This window comes from Eleutherodactylus coqui, chromosome 1, assembly GCF_035609145.1.
Source record: "Eleutherodactylus coqui strain aEleCoq1 chromosome 1, aEleCoq1.hap1, whole genome shotgun sequence".
Taxonomy (NCBI): Eukaryota; Metazoa; Chordata; class Amphibia; order Anura; family Eleutherodactylidae; genus Eleutherodactylus; species Eleutherodactylus coqui.
Genome location: NC_089837.1, coordinates 410972731 through 410986451, shown reverse-complemented (window position 1 = coordinate 410986451; position 13721 = coordinate 410972731).

Below are 13721 nucleotides of genomic sequence, written 5' to 3'. Positions count from 1 at the left end.
TTAGGACCCTAAAGGGAACTTGAAGTAGCGATCATTTAATGGCTTATACAATATACTGCAATACTCCGGTATTGCAATATATTATATTTCTGCAGTGATTCTGTTAACCTGCACCACAGGCAGCCATGATACCTAAATGGCACCACACGTTCTCATTGTGGATGTAGTTTCCTGGATCCACCTTCTTCCCTTTTTTGAAGATAGGGACAACATTTGCCCTTTTCCAGTTGTTGAACCAATTGTTCGGGAATGGTTTGAGAAACACGACAAAAAGTTGTTCACTAAGCTTATAAATTTCCAAGATCTCAATCCCATTGAGCATATATGGAATGTGATGGAAAAACAAGTCCGATCCATGGAGGTCACAACTTTTAACTTACAGGACTTAAAAGAACTGCTGCTAATATCTTGGTGCCAGACACCTTCAGAGGCCATTTGTAGTCTTTATGTCTCAATGGGTCAGAGCTGTTTTGGTGGTAAAAGGAGAAGCTATACAATACTAGGCAGATGAATTTAATGTTATGGCTGATCAGTATGTATACTAATAGATGGTATTCTACACGGTTAGCCTACTTTCAGCTCTGAATATATATTATATAATCTGGTAATTGACCACTTTACATAGCTTAACCCATCTGTAGATATATGCAGTTAATGAATTAATCAGACCTCCCATAAATCCTTCACTTGTACAAGGGGACATTTCAGACGAAGCTGCTGTACAAGCACCATACATACAGGTGCAAGTGAATTCTATTAGGAATTGCTCCATTTGCAAACCTGTGCTATCACTGCTTACTGTTTGTCAATATGCCAATCAGATACACAGTTAACATTTCACACTCCCCTGACTCATTTACATGACAGAGGAGCAGATGCTGCACTTGCTACTTTTTATGAGCTGCAGCAGAAGTAGCACTGTGACAAAATGGTCCTGAACACATACACCAGCCGCAAAACCTCAAGGCTAACTGATCAGATGCAAGTAAGGACACACATCCATTGACCTCAGTGGTGAGAGGAAAACAGCCAATCAGGTTGGGATCAGTTTTAATCCTATTGAAATTAATAGCAATCACTAATTGACACACATGACCATTTTTTCCATAGTTAAGAAAACAAAACACATTCCAACTAATCTCAACTGATCTCACTGAGTTATATTGGGGTTTGGCGGGTATTTTAATTGGATCATTTTCTACAAGTTCAGTTGGGATCATTTAGTTTATAGAATCCCAAAAAGTTTTACACATCAGTTGTCAAATCAGTTTAGGCTTTATTCACAAAAGCGTATATTGGCCGTGTTTTCACGCCTGACCAATACAATCGAACATCTGAGGCATTGGTTTCCAATGCATTCGATCACACGGGCGAACATATGACACGTAAAAATGTTGCACCGTAAAAAAATGGAACATATGCAACAGAAATACGCGCCGGCGAATATAAGGTGGGTAAAAAGATAGTTCTGGTTCTACCTTTTGACTGATATATGGCGGAGGCACATAGGGGAGCTGGGGAAAAAAGGGAGGGGAAGGCATTTTAGCAGCATCCAACGCTGCGAAAAGCTTACAGGTGCCTCTATCGAGGCATTGGAAGTCATTCCGAGGATTTATGCCGAGCGAGGGCTTTCTGGGATGCAATGTATTTTTCCGCTAAAAACGTCGCACCCAGTCATGTGAATGGATGAGGAAAACACAAATTAAGCACGGGGCCGAATCATGGAAAATTGTCCATTTATGCAAATTCATGCCAGAAAAAGAAACACAAACATGCAGCAAAAAAAACATTACTGTGAATGCACTGTTAAGCTACGTAAATGGATCCTTTTGCATCATTTGACCAACCTTTACACCCCCCTATACCTACGCCCCTGAGGTTCGCTTGTCTAAGAAAAGATTTTAATATAAACTTGGCCTTTCTTCCCCTGAATAGCAGAACAGCTGCTGTGCAACGTAGTAGCATATTCAAACTAGTGTGGTAGTGTAAATGTGGCCTTAGCTACAGTCACAGCAGGGCACATTTATCCAGACTAGAGCTATAAAATGGTTTATTCTGTATGAAAACCTCTCTCTAACTCAAGCAGCACCTGGTCGCGCTTACTTAAATGTTGCAGGGCTCCTGATAAATGTTGGACAGTAGCGTTAACAAATGTTCTAAATGAAGATTCCTCTGCCACAGCTCTGACCTGAATTACATATAACCTGCTTTTGAACAACACAGTAAAATAGTTTACAGCCACAGTTAAGAACTAGAGATGAGCGAGCGTACTTGATAAGGACAGATACTCGAGCGAGTATCGTCCTTACCGAGTACCTGCCTGCTCGCCTGCAAAGATTTGGTTGCCGGCGGGGGTGAGCGCTGTGTTGCAGGAGTGAGCAGGAGGGAGCGGGGGGTGGGGAGAGAGATAGATCTCCCCCCCCCGTTACACCCCCGTTCTCCCCCGCCGCCCCCCGACAGCACCCGAATTGCTCGAGTGTCTGTCCTGACCAAGTACGCTCGCTCATCTCTATTAGGAACCAATTTCCTACTACACCTTTTAATAAATCTGGTGAAGCTTTGCCCTGTCCCTGCACCAGCTAACATAAACTAGTGCTATACCCTACACCAATTTCTGATATAAGTTATAGCAAATCCGCTTCAGGAGGCCATGCCCCACTTGCTAAGTCACCTCCCACTTTTCACAGAAGTATGGTGCAAAAAATTCACCTTTTTCGTGTCAATACAAGTCACAATTTGCAACTTTCTTCAGCCAGAATACCGGTGTAAATATCTCATCCCTAGTGTGCCTTACTAGTCTAGAGGGGCTACATGCTGAAGGGAAAATATTGGGACAATTGCGACTCTGGGGCATCTTCCACACTATGGGTGGAAAATTTGCAAACAACTTGCAACTTGTTCAAGAATTGCAAATCTGAATTTTCCTCAATTTATTCTTGTTGCATAATCCCATCTAGTCTCACAGTGTGAATAAAGCTTAAATGGAGATCAAACATCTAATTCTGAATACTTTAGCAATTGAATTTTTGGTTTTTATAAGTGATCTAGGTGGGATTGGATGACCTATTTAATGGCTATAGAAATATCCCCAATTGTAGATTTTAACTTGCTCCATTCTTTGTTTCGGCAAGAATCAAGCAGAGCAGTCTGGCAGCAGTTAATGTTTGCCCATGCAAATAGTACATAGTGAAATCAAGAAGAAATGCACAAATGCACAAGGGCGGAAATTCCGCGACGGGACTTCTTGCAGTATTTCCGTTCATGCCCACTGCCATAGGATTGCATTAGATAATGCAATCCTATGCACACAGCTGCGATTTGACCGCATGAACTCACACACGGTAAGCAAATCGCGGCATGTCCTATTTCTGTGCGAGTCTCACAGAGGCCCGCAGAAAAACGTCACTGGTGACGCGCCGGTAGCCGGCACATAGGGCGGGGAGACGCCGGGAGCAGGTGAGTCACAGCGGTCACTGCAGGGGATGACTCGAATTCCACACTGCGAGAGTTCTTGCAGCGGGATCCAACCTGGTTGTGAATAGCTATTGGCAAACAGCAATCCCAAGCAAATGACCTGCTAATTTGCAATCATTACTGTATGCAGGGGCGTAACTATAGAGGATGCAGGGGATGCGATTGCACCCGGGCCCAGGAGCCTTGGGGGGGCCCATAAGGCCTCTCTTCTCCATATAGGGAACCTAGTACTATGAATAAAGCATTATAGTTAGGGGCCCCGTTCCAGGTTTTGCATTGGGGTCCAGGAGCTTCAAGTTACACCTCTGACTGTATGGAAGACCCTTTTTTGGTCTTGTCATACCAATAATGGTTCCAGTTACGGCCAGCTTCACTCCTGGATGAACAAATAAGAAAGTATATTTATTACAATCCCAGCAAACAATGACTGCCTTCATTAGCAATGATATAAAAAGTACAACGGTTCTTGCAATCACAAGGGAATGTAACGAGGACAAGATGCATAGGGGAGTATTTAGCACTATTTAGTGGTGTAATGTGTATCAGATTTTAGGCCAGGTGCAAACCTAAACAATGACGGAAAATCATTAGCTTGGTAAACAGAACCTATGGTCTCTCGAGTTCATCTCTAATACTGTACCTAACAGCATCATTTAGAAATCAGCCACACATCTCTCCCCTTTCTAATGAATTTCACTGCCCTCAGCAGGGGCTCTTTCTCTCCTTGCTCAATTAAATATCTGCCTTGTGTTCCTTTTTCTCATCCAGCTAGGACCTTCACTTTTTCTATTGTCATTCTGTTTCCATTGTGGATTTAAGGATAGACAGACTTGGCAGTGGCTGATACCATAAAACATTGAAGAGCGGAGTTATAAAATGGGATCATTTGGAATAACTAATGACTGCAAATATATTCACAAACAAATATCATTGGAGCTTGATTTGGCAAATCCATTTAATTATGTTTGAGGAAATCTTAATCACATATTTCACTTGCTAACGGGAATACACACAGCAGCTCTACTTCTACTTCACAAATGTAACTGAAATGTAGTTGTAATCTACCCATCTACAAACCTGCAATACAGAATTATGACAATTACGATATATTCACAGATTTATCAGCAAGGATTTTGACTTATTTTGCTCTGCTTAATTAACCTTTAAAGCTAAACTGCGTGGCTACTAATTAAGACAGCTCAGTGACAGATTAATGTCTTTCTGATTTGGCACACCACATCGAAGGGAAAACAATGGTTTCAATAGCAGGGCTCAGTTACTAAATTACCAACACGAGATGGACATAAGGGGCCCAGTCATTAAATGGAGATAAGTGTACCCGGGGCTCAAAAAGCCTCTTTTGAACTAATTTACATCACGCTGTATTTATGAAGCATTCTTATCATGTCTACAATGGGGATTTTACATGTGGCAGATGCATTAACCACTTCATGAGAAGATATTTGAGGAAACTAAGAATTGGAAAAAGCGATTTTCTTTCTTTTTTTAATAGGACTAAGTTTGATGGTAACATACTATAATTTTATATGGTTGTTTTGTTTCAAACTATAATGGAGATAGATCTGCAAATGTAATTTACTCCATAATGGTTATACTAATTATGTGTGCTATATGCAAAGTTATAATGTCTAGGAATAAAGATGGTTTAGTTTTAAACATGACTTTTCCATGTATTAAAGCGTTTGTGCTTCAGTGCGCCAATGCTGATCACCTGCTGCTGGGGTTCTGGTCGGGCACTGCATGCCACACTCGCTCCACAGCTCACTCTCATCTCTGCCCGTAGGGTTCACATGCACTCCTGCCTCTTTTAAACCGGTCCCCCACCAATCACCACACGCATACAGCTATATTAGGTATCCCCCCTCCCTCATAGAGCATGCCTAAGATATTGGTTTCTATCCCAACCCCATGCAGGTTGTATTCTGGTTCTGACATCTTGTGGCCCACGTTAGGAAAGGATGTCAAAAAGAGTGCCTCCACCTGCCAGACCTGTGCTAGAAATAAACCTTTGCTCTAGTGGCCTGCCAGGCTACTCCACCCTCAGCCAATCCCATAGTCCCCATGGATTCTGCTACTGACCTTCCAAATTATTCCAGTAATCCCGTAATCTGGGTAGTGGTGAACAGATTCTTCAAAATGTCTCATTTCATTCCTCTTCCTGGTCTGCCTTCTGCTTTCCGCCTGGCACATCTCTTTGTGGATCATGTCTTCAAGTTGCACTTCCTTTTCATATCGTCTCAGACCATAGGATACAGTTCACTTCCAGATTTTGGAGAGAATTATGGGGCCTGATAAATGTTAAATTCAATTTCTCCTCTGCCTATCATCTGTAATCCAATGGTCAGGTAGAGTGTACCGATCAGTCTTTAAAGCAGATTCTCCATCATTTTGTGTCCTCCCAGGAAGACAATTGGTCATCTCTCCTCCCTTGGGCAGAATTCTCAATGAACAACCATGTTAACCAGTCTACAGGATCCATTCCATTCTACATAGTCTATTGTCAGGAGTCCCAAGTTTCACTGCCAGTCTATTCCACCTCTGATGTACCAGCTGTGAATCACTTTCACCATGAATTCCTGAAAATCTGGAAGATGACTAAAAATTTACTCACTACTGCTGCAAACAAATGAGGAAAACTGCCGATTAAAAAAAAAGAAAAAAATAAGAGTGTACTTATCTTTTTAGAAAAAAAAGACCCTTCCCAAAATGCCTTCTTTTAGATTTGTGCCCGCTTTGTAGGTCCTTAAATCCTGAAACAAATTAAGCCTGACACGTACAAACTCAGTCTGCCACTTTCCTGAAAAATCCTGAACACCTTTCAAGTTTCTCTCCTCAGGCTGTTGATCCTTAACTAGAACTTTCAGTCTATGAAGTCCCCTTCAGTCTCTGCTATTACTGAATTAGAATTTCAGGTCAAGGTGATTCTTCATGTTAAAAAGATAAAAGGCAAGCTTTTCTCATTGGTGGATTGGAAAGGTTATGGCCCAGAGAAGAGATCTTGGAAATCCTCCAAAAGACATTAATGCTTCTCATATGATCAAAAAATTTTATTTTGCAAATGAGGAAAGGGCCTAAGGGGCCACTCATCTGCAACTGGGCAATGGTCAGGTTCTGCTATCTTCCACATGTGGCATTCACTTTACAGCTCGTTCCTTGGTCTCTACTTTTCCAAACAGAGTAGTAGCAGAAATATTACAGATAAAAGCTTAAAAACGGGGATGAAGGGTCGATAGAAGACCCGAAAGCTCGCTATATCATATATTTTTGTTAGCCATTAAAAGGTATCATATCTACAAAATTACTTGGTTTCTCTCACTGAGAACAATCACACTCAGATAAAAGCTACATAAAGCAAACATAAGTGGGTTTGTGTGGCTGTATTCCAAGTGTCCTGTCTTCTAAACTGTGCTGTGTTTTAAGTGTATGATTTGGGATTTATGGAATTGCTGAGTGCATCCTTCCCTATTTTATTTGCATTTGTTTGGTGTTCATATCAATTTGCAGCAGTGTTTTTTTAGCTTATGTTGTTAGCTGTTTAGTTGTTCACAACCCTCGACAACCCTAAAGGCAAGCTCCCTCCATGTGTTTTAGTTTTGCGCTGCTTTCGGTTGTGTGATATCCATGCCAGTATCAGCTTTGACAGTATCAGCCATCGTGTCTTTTGGCAGCCAGGTCTTCTTTTGCCACTGATCTGTCCAAGCATATAGATTTTTCTAGTGACTCTGCTCGTATTACATGGCCAAAATCCGTGAGTCTGAGTCGGGTCATCTTGTCCTCCAGTGATATTTCGGGTCTTATATGATTCAGGACTTCTCTGTTTATTACTATTCGCCGTCCAGGGTATACGCAGCAGCTTTCACCAGCACCACAGCTCAAACGCATCAATAATCCTTCTATCAGCTTTTTTCGCAGTCCAGCTTTCACATCCATACATGGCTATGGGGAAAACAGTGGTTTGCACTATCTTGCATTTAGTTGTTAGGCAGATATTCCTACTTTTCCTGAATTTTTTTCCACGTTAACATCACACTTCTCCCCATTGCTATCCTACGTTTTAGCTCTGGCATAGATTCTCCAGCCTTGTAAATTTTTGAACCAAGGAAGATGAAGTCTTGCACGCATTCTATGACCTCAATGTTGATTTTGATTTGAATTTAGCCTTTTTACAGTTGTCATAATTTTAGTCTTTTATAAATTCAGGTAGAGGCCCATTTTTTCCATTTTTAGTTTTAATCTTGCATATTAGCTGCTTCCGACCTTTTTCTGAGTTGTGTCATCCGATGTTGATGTTTCTGTCTCCTATTTTCACCCCAATTTCCATTTTCATCTAGGTCCATTTTTCGCAAGATCACTTCCGCAGTGTTCTTTTTCCTGCTTCTTATAGGGGAGATGCTTACTGGCTGTTTCCATAACCGTGGACTGTATATCGTGCCATAGTTCCTCTGGATGCTTTTTTGATATGTCAAGCAATTCGAATTGGTTTGCTACTTCAATAGTGAATGTTTGAGGAATTTTAGAAGTGTCAAATTTTCGCATTAGAGCACCTTTCTTAATGCTATGGAATTTGCCCAAATCTTCCTCCGATGGTTGCTTCTGGCTAGCTGCTGACTTTAGAATTTAAGTCACCCTTAATGTAAATGATGTCCTTCTTTGGCACTTTATTTAGAGTTTTCTGGATGTCAGCATAAAAATCTTCAATGGTTTCCTCATCAGCATCAGTCGTTGGGGCATAGACCTGTAAGACTGAGATGTTCACTGGCTTACCACATATCCGGATAGCAATGATACGGTCGCTGATTGTTCTAAAACTTTCTACTGCCTTTGAGGTCTGCTTGTTTGTAATAAATGCTACTCTATTCCTCTTGATTTCCTCGTGTCTGTCATAGTGCAATGTGAAGTCATTGGACTGAAAATATCCATTACCTGCGCAGTGCAATTCGCTAATTCCAAGAATATCAATGTGAAGTCTTGTCATTTCGCATTTTACAATGTCCACTTTCTCTAGACTCATGCCACACACATTCCATGTTGCTAGTATGTGAGCTTTGGTACAGCGCAGTCCTTTCCTTTCATCATGAGGTGCATCAGCAGCTGGGCTTCCCAAAGGCTTCCCCCCAGTTGTGTCATGAGGAAAACTCTGACTACTTGTACTCAGACCTTGCTCTTCCCCAGTAGCATTTAGAGAATCCTTTGGCATGGGGGGGGGGGGGGGGGGCAAATCTGAATTTCTTGAGAGCTCTTTCATAGAGTTTCCAAGGGGAAGTTTTTACAGGATAGGTCACCAGGTCTTTCCCTAACCATCCCTATTTATCCAGGCTTGGGACCAGCGTATAGGGATGACTTCTACATGGCTGTTTTTTTTTCTAGCGTATACATTGTGCTATATCGTCTTTTTTCCCTAAAGGTTAAATGCATAGTACTGAGGGTGTATATTGGAGGGTTATATTGTTAAATTTAAAAGCACTTAGAGTCTGCTTGTGAGTTTCATTCTCTAATGCTTTGCACGGGTGATTAATTAGGAGCAGGGTTACCCAATAAAAGATGCGCAATGAAGCTCATCGCTCATTGTGCAGTTTAAACAGTGGCAGTTCAGTAGTTAACGGCCAGTGTTATCTCAATGGATGGGGGCAGGGGAGCGAGAGGAGAGAAATCTCCTGTACTGCCCCACCCCCCTCTTGGCCGCTCCGTGACCCAGCCAGCTCTGCTAGCTCCCGTGCAGGAGCGTGGAGACACAAGGATGAGTGTCGGGCATTGTTTGCCTGACACTCGTCCTGCGTAAATGGGCCTTAAGTGTACGGTCTTCTAAAGTGTTATGTGTGATTTGGGATTAGTGACTTTGGATTCAGGGAGTTTGGACGAATCACTTGTATTTAATTGCTGGTTATCTATTAGACGTTTTGCACATATAAAACGTTTATCTAAATCTGTACAATCCCCATTTAGAATGTGCTCCATGATTGACAATGACATCCAGTGTACATCTTTTGCCATGTATGCAGTCCTTGTGCAACCATTGGAGGATGCATACTGATGTACGACATGTGAGCATGTTGCACGTTGGAAAGCCCAGATCCTGAATCTAAATGTGCAGCTTGCAACTGAGATCCACTCACACCATAGAAAGGAATTTGCTGCTCACTGAGCAGGCACTCACTGGGGTAGATGTGGGGGTGGATGGTAGTTTGGGAGAGGAGGATGACCAGGCAGCTTGCTGCATGACAGTTAGAAGGAGGGGTAGAGGGAAGAGATCCAGGGAGGCTAGTCCTGAACTGGCACACCCCAGCAACTTTGCAAAGTTGGCAGATGAGATGAATGCCATTACAGGACTAGTATTGCTGCAGCACAACATGGTTTATGACCACCAGGGAGATGCCTGCTCCAGTAAAAATGGAAATAGGAGCACAGGGCAGGCTAGACAGTTCCTGGTAGTGCGAGACTCAATTTTTACAGTCAGGGCTATTTTCCGCATAGACATGGGTTTGTCGATTGGGATGTTGTCCTGGCACTCGAGTTTGACACATCACGGATCGCGTTGACAGAATATTAAATACTGTGTACAGTTTTGGGTACTGGTACTCAGGAAGGACATATTAGAGCTTGAGCGGGTTCAAAGGTGGCAACTAAAGTAATAAATGGAATGGGTGGATTACAATACCCACAGAGATGATCAAAATTGGGGTTATTTAGTTTAGAAAAAAAAAAAAAAGACAGCTGATGGGCGACCTAATAACCATGTAAAGATATATCAAGGGACAATACAGAGATCTCTCCCATGATCCATTTATACCCAGGACTGTAACAAGGCGGCATCCGCTATGTCTAGAGGAAAGGTTTCTACACCAACATAGAAGGAGGTTCTTTACTGTTAGAGCAGTGAGACTGGAATTCTCTATCAGAGGATGTGTTGATGGCGAATTTGATAAAAGAATTTAAGAGGGTCCTGGACAGCATTACAATATTACATGTTATAGTCACTAATTACTTCAGAAGGATTGTTGATCCAGGAATTATTGCGATTGCCAGACTTGGAGTTGGGAAGGAATTTTTTTTCCATTAAATAAGGTAAATTTGCTTATACCGCATTGGTTTTTTTGCCTACCTCTGAGTCAACATAAAGAGAGGTGTGTAATAGGCTGAATTAGATGGAAATACGTATTTTTAAGCCTAACATACTATGTTAACCATCAGGCTCATGCATGCTCCTGCCCTCTTAAAGGGCCAGCACATGATCCCTATACCAGTCCTCCACCAATTACCGCCAGTTATAATAATTATCCTTCTTGGTTTCTTTTACCTTTTCTGACAAAGTCCCCATTCATGCTGTATTTTGGTTCTAACATCTACCTGTTCTTTACCGGTCAGACTTTTGTAATACCTGACAATGGCAACATTTCCTGGACCCGGGCCTTTGCATGGAAATCAATATTGAAATTGTGTTGACAGCCCCGACCATTGCCAGTATTTTGGACAAGACAGTGTACTGCTCACACTACCAAGTGCTGTGTAGCAGAGCAGCCACACAACTAGCTTCTCTGTAGGGTCCCCAAGTCATTACTCACAAAGGCAAAATCGAACTTGGAGTGGACAAGGGTGAAAATTGGGGTTCCCAAATGCTGCCTCTTAGAAAGCCCAAAGTCAAATATGTGTATTGCAAGTTGGATCCAGGTCCGTCCATCTGATAGTTTGTGCCAGGTTTGAAAGTTATTTTCTACTCATAGGAATTCAAGTGCTCAGCTATCGCCAGTGGTCACAAACAGAATTGCTGTGCGTATGTGTGACTGCTGTGTGCCTCTCTTCAGAGCGTGTTAGAGTCTCATTCTTGGAATCATTGGCGTCCCAGAGGTTAGATCCCACGGATCTGAAAGTTCAGCTCAAACTGGGATGATGGACACCTTCTACTGACCCTACGGAAACATAAAATTCTCTGGAGGACATTAGGCAATATTAGATTCTACACTGGAGGCTCCTTTCAGAGTCTCTGGCCCAGTCTCAGAGGGCATAACAAAAGCCAAATAGACCTCATTATAGTCAATGGGGTTGGTTCAGTGCTGTTTGTTTTCGTTGTAGGACAGATCCAGTCAGAAAGCGTTTCTGGTTTCAAGCCCCGGTAACGGTGCAGGAAACAGTAATCACTGAACAGAAGGCAAGTACAGAAGTGAAGGTGATCTTATTGTAAATGCGCAGTGCTCCTGCAAAATAGATCTTTGCCACACAGGATGAGTCCAGGACTCATCTTCACTGGCATCTCCATGTACAACGAAGTGAGATGTATTGTCCTTTGCTTCATCTGCACATACGCCCAATACTGGTGGAAATAAGTAATCTCCAGGAAGTTATAAATCCTTTTTTCTAGATTATGCAGAGATAGCCAGCTGTCACAGGGTCATCATTAGCACCTTAAGAATGTGTCCCATTTTTTTTTTTTTCAATTTTTTATCCCAAATCAGAGCTCTTATTTTTCCATCAACGTAGCGGTCTGAGGTTTTTTTTTTTTTTGTGGAATGAGTTGCATTTTTAAATGGTACTATTTAATTTAACTTATAAAAACATACTGAAAAACACAGCACTGAAATGGCAGAATAGTTTTTTATTCTGCCATCTTTTGGAAAGTATTGTTCTGACAGTGAACACACACGTGGGGCAGTACAATTACAACAACACCAAATTAATTTTTTTTGTTGTTGTACCATTCGTAAAGGAAAAACAAAAAAAAACTTTTAAAAACCAAAAAAAAATTTTTTTCTTCACCATCTTCTGACCCCTGTAGTTTTCCATTTTTACATTAATAGTGCTGTGTGAAGACGTATTTTTTTCTGGATGGTTTGTGGATTCTTTTGGTACCATTTTGAAGTACATACGACTTTTTGATCGCTTCTAGATACATTTTTTTGGAGGCAGTGTGTAATAAATGTGTTATTTTGATAGTTTTTTTTATATGGGAAAAGGGTTTTTCTGAACTTCTAATATTCTTTATACTAAAATAACTCTTACTTCTCTTTACTTTTTTATGCTGTTGTTTGATCGCTCATAAAGCAATACCATAGTGCAACCAGCCAGATCGGAGTGAGGTGGGCGGCAATGATGGTGGTCACAGTGGCTCCACTGCTTTCCTCACTAGTGGAAGCCTGTGTGTAGAGTTGGAAAAAATTAATTAGCTTTTGGCTATATGAGCTATCCGTAAAGTTGGGAAGAGTAAGGCCTTCCTCACACAGGCATTTGCAGAAACACTGAGTTTTTCAACGCTGCGTTTACAGCAGATTCCGCCCGGGTTCAGCAGCGCTGGCAAGCGTTATCCCAGTGTTTTCAGCACAGCTGAAAGCGCAGCCAAGGCTGCTGATAAAAGAAAAAAAATAAATAAAAAATCAATACTCACCTAGCTGGTGAAGTCGCTGCGGGGACCTTGTAAAGGCGGACGATTGCACTGATTGGCTAAGCACCATTGAGTGACAGCTGGGTGAGCCAATCATAGCCAGCACTGGATGCGTCCAATCACAGGCATTGGATGAATAAATGACTGTGATTGGACACATCCAGCGCTGGCTATGATTCGCTGAGTAGGCTGTCACTCAGCCAAATAAGAGCAATCTCTTGTTTGAGGCGGAGATTTCAAATCCCCGTCACCAGAGAAAAAGTTCCCATGCCGGCTGACAAGTTCTGAGAGCGCCGCCGGGAACAGCGACATCACCAGCAAGGAGAGTGTTGATTTTTTTTTTTTTAAGACTCAGGTAGTGTAGCTAGGGCATTTAGCACTGCCAAAAGCGCAGTACCAAATTTTGCCGTGTTTCATTTCAACAGGCAACACAGGGCTGAAAATGGCCACAAAATAGAACATGCAACGCTGTCAAAGCACAGCGTTGAAGATGCTGCGTTTTCAGCCTTGTGCGAGCACTCCCATTGAAATGAATGGAAGCGTTGTACAGCGTTTAGCACTGTGCTGAAAAAGGAGTACTAAACACTATTCAAAAATGCCTGTGTGACGGAGGCCTAAGGTGGTAATATGTCAGTTCGTGATGCCAGTCCGTATACAGGCCGGAACCTGTGTCGGACAAAATAATAAAAATGGAACAGATAAAAAAAAACTTCCTTTCCTCTGAAGTGTACTGTGGTACCTCAGTGCACATGTTGCTGTAGTGGGAAGGGACTCCAGGAGGCAGGATGAATGGTAAAACCATAGAATACTTTATTCTTCTTGTAGGAAAAAGGATCTTCATATTAGCATTACTTTA